Source organism: Mesoplodon densirostris, chromosome 7, assembly GCF_025265405.1.
Source record: "Mesoplodon densirostris isolate mMesDen1 chromosome 7, mMesDen1 primary haplotype, whole genome shotgun sequence".
NCBI classification, from domain to species: Eukaryota; Metazoa; Chordata; class Mammalia; order Artiodactyla; family Ziphiidae; genus Mesoplodon; species Mesoplodon densirostris.
Genome location: NC_082667.1, coordinates 121,274,888 through 121,291,585, shown reverse-complemented (window position 1 = coordinate 121,291,585; position 16,698 = coordinate 121,274,888). Strand labels below are relative to the sequence as shown.

Sequence of the window (16,698 nt, the reverse complement as noted above, 5' to 3'; positions counted from 1 at the left end):
ACTGGGCTGCTTTGCGAAGGCAATTTTAAGGGATGGTACGATGTGGAAGCCTGAGGTTAAGAAAAGAGTGAGTTAAGCCCTTGGTTAACCAGGGTTGAATAACATCTTCATGTCTGTGAAAATCACTTCCTTTCAGCATGGTAAAGGGGAGAGGAGAGACGCAGCGCCGCACTCCGGGCTTCTGCCGGGCTGAGGTCAGACGCCGGGGCCGGCTCCGAGGCGCAGGGCTTCCGCGCGTGGCGTGGGCTCGGCTGGGCGCTCCGCAAGCCGGCCCGCTGCCGGGGCCCGAGCCGCCTCCAAGCCCGCGCGCCCTCTGCCCGCCGCGTCCCGGGGCGCAGCTCTCAGGACGCGGGCCGTCTGGGGGCGTGCAGCACCCGACGAGCAGCTCCTCCTCCCAACCTTGGGCAGCAAGGCTGGAAGACTCCCCACCTGGACCGCCGCCGCCGCCGGTCCCTCCGAGCGGTCTTGACCCTGAAACCGACGAGTCGGCTTCTCTGATTGGCTTAGAGCACAAACGCAGGCTAGCGGTGCCTGAGACCCGCTCTTTGATTGGACTTTAAACGAACAGCAGAGCACGAAATAAAGAGGCCTTCCGTCATTGGGCCACTGTGTGAATCTCCTTTTAGCTTCTCCGCTGACTGAATAAGCGTCCCAGGATCTTCGTCATGAGTCTTAAATCTGGGCCTGTCAGTTCGCCCCAGCGTTACTCCTCTCTAGGCGAGGCATGGAGTTTAGAGTTCAACCAATCACATAACGCCGAGATCAGGTTGCCAGGCAGGTTATGCTAATGAGGCCCCGCCTTTTATGCAGCTCCCACTCTGCGGCGGGAAGAACCACCTGGAGGTGGCGGGGGGGTTTGATTTCCATCACCCCTAGGGAGAGAGGATCGGGGACCCTCTGATCTTCCAGCTCCCCTCACCCAACATCGTGTAAGTACCTAAAGGATTAAGGGAACCGGATAAGCCAGCGTCCAGAGTACCCCATCGACTGGGAGGGTGTTTCGTCTTTGCTTAGTCCCACCCAAAATGGCGCCAAGCTCTTTCCGCGTCTCAGAGCCCGGCCGGGGCCAACCGACCGCGGACCCGGGTTGGGGGGGGACTTGATGGTGGTGGTGGGGGAGAAATCCCGGCGGCACCGCCCGATGGTACAGTCCAGTCGGGGCTGGGACGAGGCACCTCACTCGGGGTGGGGGGTCAAACCATCTGCACCTTCCAAGTGGAAAGGGGCAAAAACCCTAAAGGAGCCTCTCCTGGCGCTGCGTTCAGCCATGGCTCCGGCGCCTCTTCGCCCTGCCTTCCCTGCGCGCAGCCTCCCCCCTGCGACCCCCGAGCGGCTCGCACGCTCCGCCGGCCGCGCGCACCTCTCCTCCCCTGCCCGCGTTGGTTGGGCCGGGACGGCAGTTGGGCGCCCTGCGCGCTCCTGCGGCGGCGGTTGGGCGGCCGCTCGGGGTGCGGCGGGCCGTCTTGGCCGGCGGGCGCGGGGGCGGCGGCTGGGCCCGGAGCTCGGGGACGGCGGGCTCCGTGGACTAGGCGCCCTGCTTTGTCTTGGGAGGCCGCGCCACCGTCCTGCCATTGATTGCTGGTTCTCCGTCCCTTACGCACAAGTTGACGTCCCGGGACCCCGCGAGGCCCCGCTCGGGGGGCGTGGGGGTGGCCTGTTTGGGTCAGTCGTGGTGCATGGTGTCCGCCGTGGGCAGGGCGCAGGCCGAGGTCCACTTGCGCTCTGGGTCGAGTGCAGAGGCGCGAGCCCGAGGCCTTTGGGGAGCGGGTTGGTGGTGCGCGGTCGCTAGCCGAGGGTCAGCTTTCCTTAAGCACTTTAGCCCGTGACCACGTATTAGGTCCTCCACTAAGTAAAGTGTACGCAGCGCTTTGGAATAGTGCGTGCGTACGTGCTTAGCCTTGCTTGGCGGATTGGTTGGGTTTCGATCCATTTTCAGTCTATGTTTGTGTAGGTCTAAGCACAAAGCGGGCTGGTTTGGGGTCTGCAGTCGAGGGTTCGGTGTGTGAGGAGTCCCACCCAGCGCGGCCCTGTGCCATCTGCGTCGAAGCCCGTTCATATTTTGCCCGGCTAATCGTCCCCAAAAGTTCTTTAAACCCAAAAGCACTTAACGTTCATTAAAAACAAAATCACTCGTGACGCTCTGCGGCCTCTGCTTCAGACCCGCTCCTTTGTTTCTCCCTCCACCTTTTGCTGGAAGCTCTTTGAGGGCAGGAAGGCACATTGCGTGTTTTTGGTATCCTTCCATCCACTCCATCCCCAGCACCGCAGCAGCTTGAGGAACCGTACTTATATGATGCTCTAGAATTGAAAAAGCAAAATTAAAAAAAAAAAAAAGAAAAATTGGTTGGGGCAAAGCCATGCTTCAAGCAGTGCTGATGCAATCCGATATGTTTACAAAGTAACTTCTGGGTTTATTTTTAAATGAAGTGAAATTGACAAAGTGAGCCGTTTTAAAGAGAACAATTTAGTAATAGATGCGTATTTAAAAATTTTGGAGCGAGACTTTTTTCCCACCTGTGGCTCTTCCTCATTTTATTCCTTGAGCACCCACTCTTGGCTCCGCTCTTTCGTTTTGCAAGGGCGCTAAACCGCTGTCTTTTTCTAAATAAGCCATTTTTAGTTTTCTAGTGTTTTGCGGCATGCTCCACCACACGTTAGTGTACTGTATATGTGAATATAATACTGTATAGTGTACTGTAGATGTGAATATAATCGTCCATGTATTACAGATAAGGCAAAGCCCACGTCTTCAAGGGCCCTCAGTGCTTTTTAATAAGAGATTCTGATGGTATAAGGGATAGTGTATCAATCCAGTGTAATCCTAAATTGGTTGGCACCGCCTCAATTGCCACTTGTCTGAATTTATTTTTTTCTTCTAGTTTTAACAGTAGTACATGATCACTGTAGAAGACATAGAAAATATAGAACAGTATAAAAAGTAAAAATTAGCTGAAGTACAATTACCAGAGATAATTTCTACTGATGTTTTGGTATGCTTCAAATCTTTTTTGTGTGTGCATATAAACATTTTTACAAACTTGGCACATGATATGTGGTTTTCACATCTAGGTTTTTTGTTTTTTTTGTTTTTTTAATGTAAATAGGTACCCAATGACGTCACTGATGATTTTCCATTTTCAGTAGTTTTCCCCATTACTTGAAGGGGGCATCATGAAATGCTCTGAACTAAAGGAATTATGAAATTTGATTCACTGTTTTTCACAAGCAGAATTTATTGATTACTGTTTAAATTTATCATAGGTAACCTAATGGGATAGGTTTCTGAGTAACAAGCAGAACTGTTCCAAGAGTTGAGAAATACTGAACTGTAATTTTGGTTTCCTTAATAATTTTACATTTTAAGCACTGGTGAACACATGGTAACTGCATAATTTCATTTGGTGCAAATGATAAACTGTTAAACACCCTGTCATTGCAATGTTGGAATTGTTTAGCCAGAGTTTGTTTTAAAATAGAATGCTAGGCTTCCCTGGTGGCGCAGTGGTTGAGAGTCCGCCTGCCGATGCAGGGGACATGGGTTCGTGCCCCGGTCTGGGAGGATCCCACATGCCGTGGAGTGGCTGGGCCCATGAGCCATGGCCGCTGAGCCTGCACGTCCAGAGCCTGTGCTCCGCGACGGGAGAGGCCACAACAGTGAGAGGCCCGCGTACCGCAAAAAAAAAAAAAAAAAAAAAAAAAAGAATGCTGATGTACTTTGACCTATTGCCACTAAAACATACAGTCTTCCCCCACCCACCTCTGTCCCAGAGAGTGTAGACACACCCTGCCCAGCCTTTTGTGTGGTTTTCACAAGCAGAATTTATTGGTTAAACAATAAATTTATTGCTTACATTTATCATAGGTGCTTTAATAGATTAGCAAATGAGCATTTGGTCTCGTGTCTAGAAGGGGCCGGCGAGTTAAGAAAAAGGAAGTGTTCTACTATAACCAAATCTTTGCAGAATGGTCCCACTGGATTCTCCAGGGGTACTGGGTAGGGGCAGGAAGGTGAGGCGGGAGCTTTTTCTGACTCTATTATATTGGTCATTCTCTGTTGAAGCCTTCCTCTCCCTCTCTGGCCTTATACTGTTTACATGAATTACTGCTAAAGGGTGTCTGGCCTCCTTCCTTTTTTTATTCTCAAAGTTATAAGCCTAGTTCAGGACTTATGTGGACGTGGTGCTTTTCCAGTTTACTTCCTTGCAGCCCTACTGTGACACTGATATTTTACTATTAGTACTGAAACATTATTTCCACTCCCTTTCCAAAGTCCGTCAGTAGCTTTGGGCTTCCTGTTGCCTAGACCTGTGTAGATTTTAAATGTTCAGGTTGTGGAAAGCAGCTGAAAGTAGGTTCTTTTTGGATAACTTTGAAATATTTTAAAGAATTGAGGTTGAGGGCCTCCCTGGTGGCGCAAGTGGTTGAGAGTCCGCCTGCCGATGCAGGGGATACGGGTTCGTGCCCCGGTCTGGGAGGATCCCATATGCCGCGGAGCGGCTGGGCCCGTGAGCCATGGCCGCTGAGCCTGCGCGTCCGGAGCCTGCGCGTCCGGAGCCTGTGCTCCGCAACGGGGGAGGCCACAACAGTGAGAGGCCCGCGTACCGCAAAAAAAAAAAAAAAAAAAAAAAGAATTGAGGTTGAGGAAACGGAGAGGGAGGTGGGAGGCTATAGATTATACCAAGTCACAATTATAGCAAGACTAGTTAAAAATGTGGTGAAGACACTCATTATAAAATTATAAAATCAGGGGGCTTCCCTGGTGGCGCAGTGGCTGAGAGTCCACCTGCAGATTCAGGGGACACGGGTTCGTGCCCCGGTCCGGGAAGATCCCACATGCCGCGGAGCAGCTGGGCCCGTGAGCCATGGCCGCTGAGCCTGCGCGTCCGGAGCCTGTGCTCCGCAACGGGAGAGGCCACAACAGTGAGAGGCCCGCGTACCGCAAAAAAAAAAAAAAAAAAAAAAAAAAAAAAATATATATATATATATATATATATATATATATAAAATCAGTAATGTGCAACGCTTTAAGAACTCCAAACATACAGATTGCTATTGGGAAAATAGTCTATTATTGTTTGTTATTCACTTCTTAGTTGAACTCATTTATTTCAGCATCAGAACATTGGAGCTAAATGCTCGCTTTTTTTACCCACATCCTTCACTCTCACGGTCTGGCTCTCATGGTCTGGCCTGTTTCCTGCTGTCCCTCAGATCTGTGCTGTCCGGTATGGTTACCAGTAGCCACATATGGCAGTGAAGCACTTGAAATATGGCTAGTGCTGTGAGTGTGAAATGCATGCCAGATTTTGAGATTTGGTATGAAAAAAATGAAATATTTCAATATCTAAAATATTGATTACACGTTGAAATGATATGTCGCATATCCCATGTTAAATAAAATCCATTACTGCAATTAATTTTGCCTGTTTCTACTTTTAACAAATGTGGCTGCTAGAAGATTTAAAATTATGTATATGGGTTGCATGCGTGGCTTGCCTGATTTGTTCACTGAACAGCCGCCTTAGGCTTAGTCTCATGGGCGGGAGTGCGCCCAAGTGGCAGTAAGTCATCATACAGTGTATTATCTCTTTGTTTCTATAGTTTCAGCCAATAGACACTGCTTATACGTAGATGTGTCTGATTTCTTTTAGTGCTTATGATGGCTCTCACAGAAGCATTATTATTCTTTTGAAGAATACCTTAATCTCAAAACCATTTCCAGGTAATTGAGTTAACTGTTACTGAATAAATATATTCAATTAATCATTTGAACTTAAAATAATGAAATGACATCTGTTAAGCACATAATCCATTAAAAAAAAAGTTGAGCTAAGCATAATCAGCTGAATTTTCCCCAGCTTGGTCTGCCACTTACTGATTTTTACAATGTACTGTTTTTTCAGAGATTTAAGAAATATTTCTGGGAGAAACTTGAAATTGAAAAAATCAAGCTCATAATTTTTTTTTCTCCTGTGATTAAAAAAAAGGCCACAATAGTTTGCTTCTAAGTGTGGAACACTTTGGACCAGCTCATGGGACAACTATCCTTTTAAGCACAAAGAATCATAACGTACAGATAAAATATTCTTTTTATACCTATATTTGAAAACTGACTGTTTTGCCCTTACATACCTTTGTGGATGTGTTTCTTTTTACTACCCTATATGGGGGTTTGATACGGTGTCAAATTTAACAGCATGGGCTCTGGGGGCAAAGGAACCTAGATTTAGAGCTCAGCTTTATTGGCTGGCTGTGATCTTGGGCCCATTAGTTAACTTCTGTGAGCCTTAGTTTCTTTATCAAATTATTAATCTAGTTTCTTAATTATTAATGGGGATAATAATAGTACCAGCCTCAAAGACCCCACGTGAGAATGCCTGTTATCACTGTCCACAGTGGTATAAATGGCTCAATAACTGTTTACTGATTTTGGATATTCTGCTTCAGCCAAACTAGTCTTCTCACTGTCCCTGCAATTCTGGGGTTTTCCTTCATGTTTTCACACCTTCATTTCTCAAATGGAACGTTTGTTCCTTTCTGCCCACTTCTCCCTCCTTGCCCAGTTCTGCCCACCAAAACCCCATCCATCCTTCTAGAGCGGTGGTCAGTAAACTTTTTTTGGTAAAGAACCAGATAATAGGGACTTCCTGGTGGTCCAGTGGTTAAGACTCAGCACTCCCAATGCAGGGGGCACGGGTTTGATCCCTGGTCAGGGAACTAAGATCCCGCATGCTGCATTTCAAGCCCCCCCCCAATAAAAACCCCCCAAAACAAAAAACAAACAAACCAAAAAACCAGACAGTAAACATTTTCAGCTTTGTGGGCCAGATGGTCCCTGAAGCAACTACTCTCCGCCCCTGGTGTGAAAGCATGGCCATGTTCCAATTAAACTTTATTTATGGACCCTGAAATTTGAAGTAATATAATTTCCATGTGTCACAAAATATTCTTCTTTTGTCTTTTCAACCATTTAAAAATGTAAAACCATTCTTAGTTCACAGGCCATACAGACAAACAGGTGTCGGTCTGCCCTGCCCTGGAGCCAGGTGAAAGCCGAGTGGGGGAGGGAGGTGGAACATCTTACCTGAAAGGGATCCCTCTTGTCTCTGAATGCCCTACAGGATTTTTGTACGGCTTTGTAATAATTGTAACATTTATCGAGTGCTTAATTAGTATCGCATAGCAACTGTTTGTGCTTATTTCTTGCTTCCTAAACATATTGTACATTCCTAGAAGCTTTGGATATTTTTTAGTCCCCTCATACAGAATGCAGTACAAAAGTGCCTTTTACTTACTGGGCTCTAAAATGTTAGGAGGAATAAAGGAGTGAATACAATTAACATAAGACATTAAAGTGAGCTCTGGAATTTTCCTCCCTTTTCTTCAAAATTCTTATTTTTGGATGCAAATCTCACCATTTTGTTGGCATTGCTTGAAGATTTTGAGGCCAATCCGTTAGGGGTTATTTTCAGTCTTGCCACAAACCATGATTATAGGCACCCTTATTATCATGTTCTTCTGATAGAGGAAAACTATAATCCTTTGACTAATTATTGCTTTGTGTTTGACTGACTTTTAAGTGTCCTTTCTAAGACACCTGTTTACATTTAATTCTTACTGTGCGACAGTGACAGAACGGTGTTGTAACTACTTTACAAATGAGAAGAAGGAGGCAGTTTAGTGAATGATGTGGGTGGCGGGAGCAGGGTGTCTGGTTCCTCGGTCCCAGGCAGTGGTATGTATATTTATGAGATTTCAGCCTCTTACTCATCGTTTATTCATCTTCTCTTTTATTCTTTTTCTCTTGAAGTTGATGAATTGAAAGTATTCTGGGGAATTCCCTGGCGGTCCAGTGGTTAGGACTCGGTGCTCTCACTGCCGAGGGCCTGGGTTCGATCCTTGATCGGGGAGCTAAGATCCCACAAGCCGTGCAGCACGGCCAAAAAAAAAAAAAAAGTATTCTGGATTTCCAGTACTTCATAATTTGATAAATATAAGGACTAATAAATGTTTAGGACTTGTTTATGTGACACACAAGTTTTCTCAAGTATGTTAAACCCTCTGAAGTGAGATATGACATAACCATAAAACAATAATTCTAGAATTAAAACTAAATTATGGAGCAGGAATTGTGCTTTTTTTAAAAAAATTAATTTATTTATGGCTGTGTTGGGCCTTCGTTGCTGTGCACAGGCTTCTCATTGCGGTGGCTTCTGTTGTTGTGGAGCATGGGCTCTAGGCGCGCGGGCTTCAGTAGCTGTGGCTGGAAGGCTCTAGGGCACACGCTCAGTAGTTGTGGTGCACGGGCTTAGTTGCTCCGTGGCATGTGGGATCTTCCCGGACCAGGGCTCAAACCCGTGTCTCCCACATTGGCAGGCGGATTCTTAACCACTGCGCCACGAGGGAAGCCCAGTAATTGTGCTTTGATGAACTTTGTTTCATTTAAAAATTTTAAGAAAGTTGATATTCATATTTATATATACTTTTCCCAAACCTTAGGAATCTCATCAAAAAATTATATCTTTTTATACATCATTTAAAAATCATATCTTTTTTTCTGATTTGTGGTTTTTCAACAGTTATAAACTGTAGGAGAAATATTTTAATTCTAACAAAATATGTATAAGACCTTTACAGAAAAAATTCTGAAACTTTATTGAGTGACTCCAAATAAACTCTAAATAAATGGAGTGACACTGGTTTGAGGATTGGAAGATTTAATATTGTAAGGCATTGATTCTTTGGAAACTGACTTATGGATTTAATGTAATCCCAGCAAATTGAAAAAAACTAGACAAGCTGATGAAATTTTGCCAAGGCCCAAGAAAAGGCAAGACACTCTTGAAAAAGAAAAAGAAGTTGGAAACACTTCTGTTCCAGAGATCAAGAGCTAAATAATTAAGACAGTGTGATCCTGGCACCGGGTTAGAGCAGTAGACCAACTGAACACCCCAAGGAGTCCGGAAACAGTCTCACACACATTCAGACACTTGATTTATGACCCAGGAAGCATGGCAAATAAAAGACCAAACAGGGCTTCCCTGGTGGCGCAGTGGTTGAGAATCTGCCTGCTAATGCAGGGGACACGGGTTCGAGCCCTGTCTGGGAGGATCCCACATGCCGCGGAGCAACTAGGCCTGTGAGCCACAACTACTGAGCCTGCGCGTCTGGAGCCTGTGCTCCACAACAAGAGGGGCCGCAATAGTGAGAAGCCCACGCACTGCGATGAAGAGTGGCCCCCGCTTGTCACAACTAGAGAAAGCCCTCGCACAGAAACGAAGACCCAACACAGCAAAAATAAATAAATAAATAAATAAACTCCTACCCCCAACATCTTAAAAAAAAAAAAAAAAAGAAAAAAAAAGTCTAAACAGTACAAATTTTAGAAGTTGACATAGGGGAATGTGTTCATGACCTCAGTCTCGAAAAGGGTTTTTTTTAAAAGATTTTTTAATTTAAGATGTTACCTGCACTAACAGAAAAATGGGCAAAAGTCTAGAACAGGCACTTCAGATAAGGAGAAATCCAGATGTCTAATAAACATATGAGAAGGTGTTCAACCTTGTTAATAATCAAGCAAGTGCAAATTACAACCACAGTGCCATGTTGCTTTGAGCCTAAATTCAAGTTGGCAAATGTGTACCTGACTTAAAAGTCGGCAATACCAAGTCCCAAAGTTTTTGAGCAATAGAACAGTCATACGTGGCTGGTAGGAATAGAAACTGGTATGACTACTTAGGAAAACCATTTGGCATTACCTAGAAAGTCAAAGACAAGCAGACACCAAAGCCCAGCGACTCCACTGTTAGAGAAGTTGATACACATGAGAGAACCAGGAAGAATATTTGGGGTAATTAATTTTCCTGATATGAGTTGATTCAGTTCATATTTGAGGGCTGTTATGTTCTATACACAGGTAGCTTTATTTTGGCACAAGGGTAAATAAATTATATTTTTTTCCCTCTCTGCTGGGTATTTTTAATAATATCTAGTGTGTTCTTCATTTCCTAAAACAATGCTGGGCACAGAATAGGCATATAATAAATACTGTTGTGTTTTAAAAGATTATCATTTCAATTTTTATAGTGGGTACCCTTCACTATAGCTTTGTAGTTACCTTAGCTTTGGCTATTGACTAATTTGCTCAATTAAATCTGTTTGCGGGTTTGGTAAATTACAACCTCCCCTGGTTCCTTTGAGATCCAGCTTAGCCTACTGATTGCATCATCTGGTGGGAGTCCGAGGAGACAGCATAGTGGAGCCATGCTTGGGTTCTGGCAGCTTTGCTGGGAGGAAAGCTGTGCAGCAGAGAAGGGAAAAGATGTCTAAGCTCTGTAGTGAAAGGGATCTGGGTTCAAATCCCACTTATCAGCGCTATGGCCTTGGACAAGTAATAATTTTTGGTTGCTGTGAGGATTAAGTGAAATTGAGTATTTAATAAGCCACAATGCCTGGCTTATGATGGGAACTCAGTAAACGGCAATAACCATAATTATTACTATGCCAGTAGTTGTTTGCTTAAGTAACATTGAATTTCCACAGTATGTGTTTTCAATCAGTTGAACTATGAATATGCTGATTTTTAAAATAAAGAGCTGCATCTGTTAGGGGATTCTAATTTTGTGGTCTTGGACTTCCGTGGTGGTGCAGTGGTTAAGAATCCGCCTGCCAATGCAGGGGACATGGGTTTGATCCCTGGTCCGGGAAGATCCCACATGCCGCGGAGCAGCTAAGCCCATGTGCCACAACTACTGAGCCTGCGCTCTAGAACCCGCGAGGCACAAGTACTGAGCCTGTGTGCCACAACTGTTGAAGCCCACACGCCTAGAGCCTGTGCTCCGCAACAAGAGAAGCCACTGCATTGAGAAGCCCGCGCACCGCAAGGAAGAGCAGCCCCCGCTCGCCGCAACTAGAGAAAGCCCGCGCACAGCAACAAAGACCCAACACAGCCCAAAATAAATAAATAAACAAACAAAAAACCCTGATTTTGTGGTCTTGACTAATTTGACGTGTAACCTATATCTGAAGGAAGTGGTCTGGTAAGTGTTTGCAAAGCGTAGATACGGCTGAGCTTTCTAAACAGGAATGGGATGTCTCTCTTTATGGGAGAAAGTGCTAATCACGTAGTTTTAAAATTCTATCCGTTTAAAGTTGAAATACACATGTTATCTAGTGAAATACATTAGTTGTGAGAACCCTTGCCTACAGTTAAGACATATTTATTCCCCAATGAATTGTTTAACAGTGAAAATGTATTAAATTGTCTTTTACTTGGAAAGAAGACTTTTCTGGATAAGACACCTTCATGATCTAATACTTAGCATCATGAGTTAAATAGTTACTAACATTTGGAATACACTCTATACCACTGTAGTATACTGTAACAAACATCCCACTCTATCTTAACAGTGAGCCTGAGTTAGGTAAATCAGGTGTTATTATTCCAGTTGTCAAGATAAAGAACTTTTACTTGTCTCACATCCAGTATTTTCCCACTACTCTGTACTGAGAAAACACTGTAAGAAACGTCCTGGCTTGTAGAAGACCCCTCTGAATACCAGGCCAGTGGTGGATGCTGGCCTTTTATAGTAGTTTTATTAAGATGGAGGAGGTTGAAATTAGATTATAATGTTAATTATATGCCATTAATATAGAGCTTTTATGAAGGCAGTAACTGCTCCACTATGTCATCTGTGTGGGCTCACCATCTTGTTAATTAAATGCTTATTTTTGACCATTCTGTGTTTCATATTTAACTTTGCAAACAAGTTGAGGTTGAGGAATGAGAATTTGAAAATGAACGGAAGATGAGGCCCATATTACCTGTTCACAGGGGGACTGAATTGGATACAAAGGGAATTACTTCAAACCAGTGTCACTTTGCTTCTTAGTCCTGGGGCAGAGCCATGGTCCCGTCTGCTTGAACAAAAGCCTGTGCCTATTTCAGGAGTTGAGGTAGAGTGAACGAGTAGTTACACTGTCTTCTCTTGTATTATATCCAAAATGTTAAATTATGAAAATTGTGCCCTAGAATAATTTCTTCTAAGCAATTTTAATATTCTTTTTTTTTCCAGTTAAAACATTTTAAAGCGCTTGAATTTATTGAGGAAACAGCTTAGGATTTGAGATTATGCCTCTTAACATTATCTAGTATTTTATCTGAACCTGGATTTGTGATTGTCGAGTCAAGGTTACCACCCAGAACCCTCTGTAAGAAAGGCTTTCAGGGCCCCAGAAGACCCACCTGCAAGTCTCCTATTTAGTTACTGCAATTGCTCATTCAACAAAGAGCTTGCGATATGTGGACCAGATAGCTTTCTGTGTACAGGTGCGCCTGGGCCAGAGATTGTATTTGTATCCTTGCCAGTTCTCTTGCGAATAAATGCTACTGTTGAGAAAGGGAGCTGGATGGATTGTGCTCAGAGCTGTGTCATCCATTATCCGTAGTCAGAAAACACGGATGCTCAGTATTATTCGATGAGTCATTTGTATTAATCTTTCAGTCTTCGGATGTTCCCCATTAATCCATATTTGCATACAAAGCTTATTTCCAATATTCCTGGTAAGTGCACGGAATGGATTTGCTTGTTATCATGTGGTGAAGGGAAGCTGGAAAATCAAATGTGCGTGAGAGTATCTGGTTGGCAAGGAAGACCACCTGACCTAACAACCACACAGCCTTTTCCTAATTCTAAGACATTCACACCACAAACATATGAGAGAAGCTGGTAAGTTGCATATTTTGAAGAAAGGTGTAAGGATTCTTGCTAAATTTTTGCTTATTAACAAAAAAAATCTCTTTTTTAGAAGGTGACTTTGAACACTAAAGGTCTATGAATAACTATTAATATCATGAAGTTGGAATAAGAATTCAGAGCTTTAATCTTTGCCCAGTGCTTCCTGAAGGCAGTTCTTGGCCTCAGTATAATCCGTCCTTCATGTTACTTCTAGAATGATTTTCCAAAAGGTGTTATTGCCATGATAAAATATTTTTCTTCCCTTGCTGTGCAAGATTTAGCCAGATCTGGTTGACTTCAGAATCATCTGGAGAGGTTTATGAACAAAGCTTCCTGCTCTTCCCCTCTACCTTTGCAATTGAGAGAATCCAGAATTTCAGGGGTGAGACTCTGGAATTTGTCTTTTTGCCTAGGTCCTTAGGTGAATCTGATAAAACCAGTTTATAAACTTAGGGAATTGTAATTCTTCAACTTGAAGTCTTTTGTAGGTCCATCCTAACTATGGTTTGAGGCTTTTCTCTCTTACAGTCCCTGAGCATATCCTCAACTTTTCTTGCTCTGGAACTTTCTCAAGCTGTTCTCATCAGAAATGCCCTTATGTTTGCTCCAGTGGCAAGTATTATTCTCTCTCTTTCTCTCTGTATCTATCTCCCAATATAGAAAGGTTCTTGATGTTTATTGCCAAATTGCTTCCTAGAAGGTTTGCATTGATTTAAATGCCCATCTTTTTTTCTTAAAAAAAACCAACAGCTTAATTGAGATATAATTCACGTACCATACAATTCACTCACGTAAAGCGTACAATTCAGTGGCTTTAGCCTATTCACGGTTATACAACTATCAGCACAATCAATTTTAAAATATTTTCATAACTCCAAAAGGAACTCCACCTCTTAGCCATCACCCCTTAATTCTTCATTTCATCCCAATCCCTGGGCAGCTACTTATCCACTTTCTATCTCTGTCAATTTGTCTTTTCTGCATATTTCATATAAATGGAATCATTCAATGTATGGTCCTTTGTGACCAGCTTCTTTCACTTAACAAAGTTTTAAAGGTTCATTCTTATTGTAGCATGTATCCGTATTTCATTTCTTTTCTTTTTTTTTTTTTTTGCTGAGTAATATTCCATTATATGAATGTACCATATTTTATCTCTCTGTTCATCAGGTGATGAATGTTTAGGTTGTTTCCACTTTATGGCTATTATGAATAATGCTGCTATGAATGTTCATGTCCAAGTTTTTATGTGGACATAAGTTTTTATTTCCCTTGGGTTTATTATATCTTGGCGACAAATCTCTGGGTCATTTGGTAACTCTACGTTTAGCCTTTAGAAATTGCCAGACTGTTTTCCATAGTGGCTGCAGCATTTTACATTCTTACCCAGCAGTATATGAGGGTTCCAGTTTTTCTGCTTACTCACCAACACTTGCTATTATCTGTTGCTATCTCAGAATTTTGAATGAAATTGAGATTAAAGTATACTACAAAAATGAGCATAATAGAAACTAGGATATCATTAACAAAGGCAACTTTGTGTAGTTAGTGGGCATAAAAGATCTTGCCAGTGTTAAAGATATAGATTAATATTTTGCTGAAGTTGAGGGTACATAAGCTATGTTCAACTATAATTCTGAAGCTCCATATACTGTAGATTTTCTTAGTCGGAAAACCTGTCCTGTTAGTGGAGAGTTTACAGTCTGTATGATTTGAATTTCAAGAATGTTCCACTTACACAACAGCAGGTGAAGAGCCAGAGGTGCTTAACCCTAGGAGTGAACGTGCATTGTTAAGGTGTCTTAATAATTAATATCAGTAACTGGGACAACCACAGCCATGAACGTCTGCTAGTGTTTCCCAAGTGCCAGGTATGGTGTTTTGTTTCATGGATTTCATGGTTTCACATTATTATTTCATAGTTCGACCTTAGCAAGTGGATCTCTCGTTGTTGTTCCTGTTCTATAGATGAGGGAGTTAAGGCTTGGAAAGTGAGGTGACTTGTCTCTGGTCACGCAGTGAGTGGATGGTGGCTGAAGAGCGTGAACCCAGACCATCTGACTCTGGAGCTCTGTTCATGCCGCCATGCTAGAGATGGGGGAAGGGGACGTGGGGTGGGAGTAGGCTAGCGGAAGGTCCTGGTAAGGCACCAGGAATTGTGTAAGGACTGACCACGGCTCTCCATGAGGGAGGACTGTCCAGGTGTGATTTCCGACAGCTCTGATGGTCACCCCTGAACCTCTGTCCATCCTGTTAACTAAAGCAGGTTGGAGGCCCAGGGGAGGGGAGAGATGTACATTCTAGTTCCCAAACTGCCCTCCCACCAGCCTTGGCTGTGCCACCTTGAGCCTGGGTTTATCCACTGTGAGGGTGGCTCCTCTTACTATCTGACCTACTGTGACAGTGCTATCATGGGCATGACACAGGTCATGCATACAGAAACTTGAGAAATCCTACAGTCAGGCGTCGAGATCTATTCCTTGGGTTGTAATAAGTGGACTTCTCAGAGAATTTCCTTTAATACGATATTTGGCCCAGTGTACTCTGTGTTTATAAGGACTGATTTTGATTTGGGAAGCAGCTGAGTTCCATGTACCTTTGCAGTCTTATAGCTGGCGTGAGTTCAAGTTCCCTCAGAATATTCGGATTTGCTAGTTTATGGTACTAGATAATGTCTCGAGGAAGTTGCTTTTTCCCCCTCCATGGTTTTTTTCTTTCCAGCTCATTAAAGTTCAGTTATAAACATTGATATCCTACATATACTTAATTTCTTAACTGTGGAAGTAGTTGTGCACCATCGTTTTAATGCTGACACATTTTTTTGTTTATGGGAATTCATCCTAAGAGTGTTTTTGTTAAGAAAGCGGTTCCCTCCTAAGGCAGGAGGCTGGACCACGCGTTCATTCCAGAAGCATTTGATGACCCTCTGCTGTCGGCCGGGTTTCAGGTGCTGAGGGCCCTGCGTTGTCCCATTGGATGAGGGCACTCTCGTGCAGCTGCGTTCCCCCGTGGCGGGTGGCAGGGAACACAGACTCTGCACAAAATGCGTGCATCACTTAATTGATGGTACATGCTTTGCAGAGTGTGAAAGGAGAACAACGTGGGGACAGGGAGCAGGAAAGTCCTGCTGAGGAGGTAACACAGACCCTGAAATCGGAATAGGGAGGAGGAGGTGGCCATCTGAAGTGCTGGCCAGAGCATCCAGGTGGAGCCACTGCAAAAGCCCTGAAGACTGGCCTGAGCCCTGGGAGCATGTAAAGCTAGAAGGAGGAGAGGTCTGCCAGCGCAGCCTTTAGAGGTCGGCCAGCAAGCGAGCTTGTGAAGGAGGTGCCGTAGAGGTGGGAGGGAACCAGGACAGTTTAGTGTTAGGAGGTGGAGACAAGAGCCTAAGGAGGGTGTGAATGTTCTGGAGGTCAAGTGAGCTGGGAACCTGGAGGGAGCCTGGGGTTTGGCTGTAGACTTTTAAAAGGTGCAGCCTCGCAGGGGGGCAGGGTGGTGTGTTGGCAAGGGTGGAAGCCCAACTGGGGAGGGAATGTGGGGCGAGGAAGTGGAGGTGGGCTCGACAGCTGTTTATTGTGTGTGAGAACAGCAGAGAGAAGTAGGTGAGCAGGAAGGTGGGCCCAAGGGAAAGTTTTTTTTTTTACTGTAAACATTTTATTGAAATATAACACATTTAGAAAAGTGCACAGTAAAGGTAGGAGATACTGTGCACATTTGCTGATGTGAGTGTTCCAGTAGGGAGGGAGCAGTGATGCTGCAGAGGAGTGGGTGTGGGGAAGCAGGCCGAGCGGTGCAGCCCCTGAGGGGACCAGATGGACAGGCTGCCCAGCAGCCCAGGTGGAGAGCCCTGGGCTTGGGTCAGACTGGGGACGTTTCCTCCCCTGCAGTGTATGAAGAAGGAATATTCAGTTTCAAAGTTGGAAGAATCACATTTTAATAACAACACAATATTTTGAGATAC

The 16,698-nt window shown here is 44.1% G+C and overlaps 1 protein-coding gene across 2 annotated transcripts in view; it reads left to right on the top strand.

Moving 5' to 3' along the window:
- The first annotated feature begins 829 nt into the window (after window positions 1-829).
- The window catches only part of PRDM10 (PR/SET domain 10), an 87,477-nt gene continuing 71,608 nt past the window's right edge, over window positions 830-16,698 (top strand). For both annotated transcript variants that reach the window (XM_060103669.1, XM_060103668.1), the window contains exon 1: window positions 830-929. The gene's annotated coding sequence lies outside the window, so the exon portion shown is untranslated. The remainder of the gene's footprint in view (window positions 930-16,698) is intronic.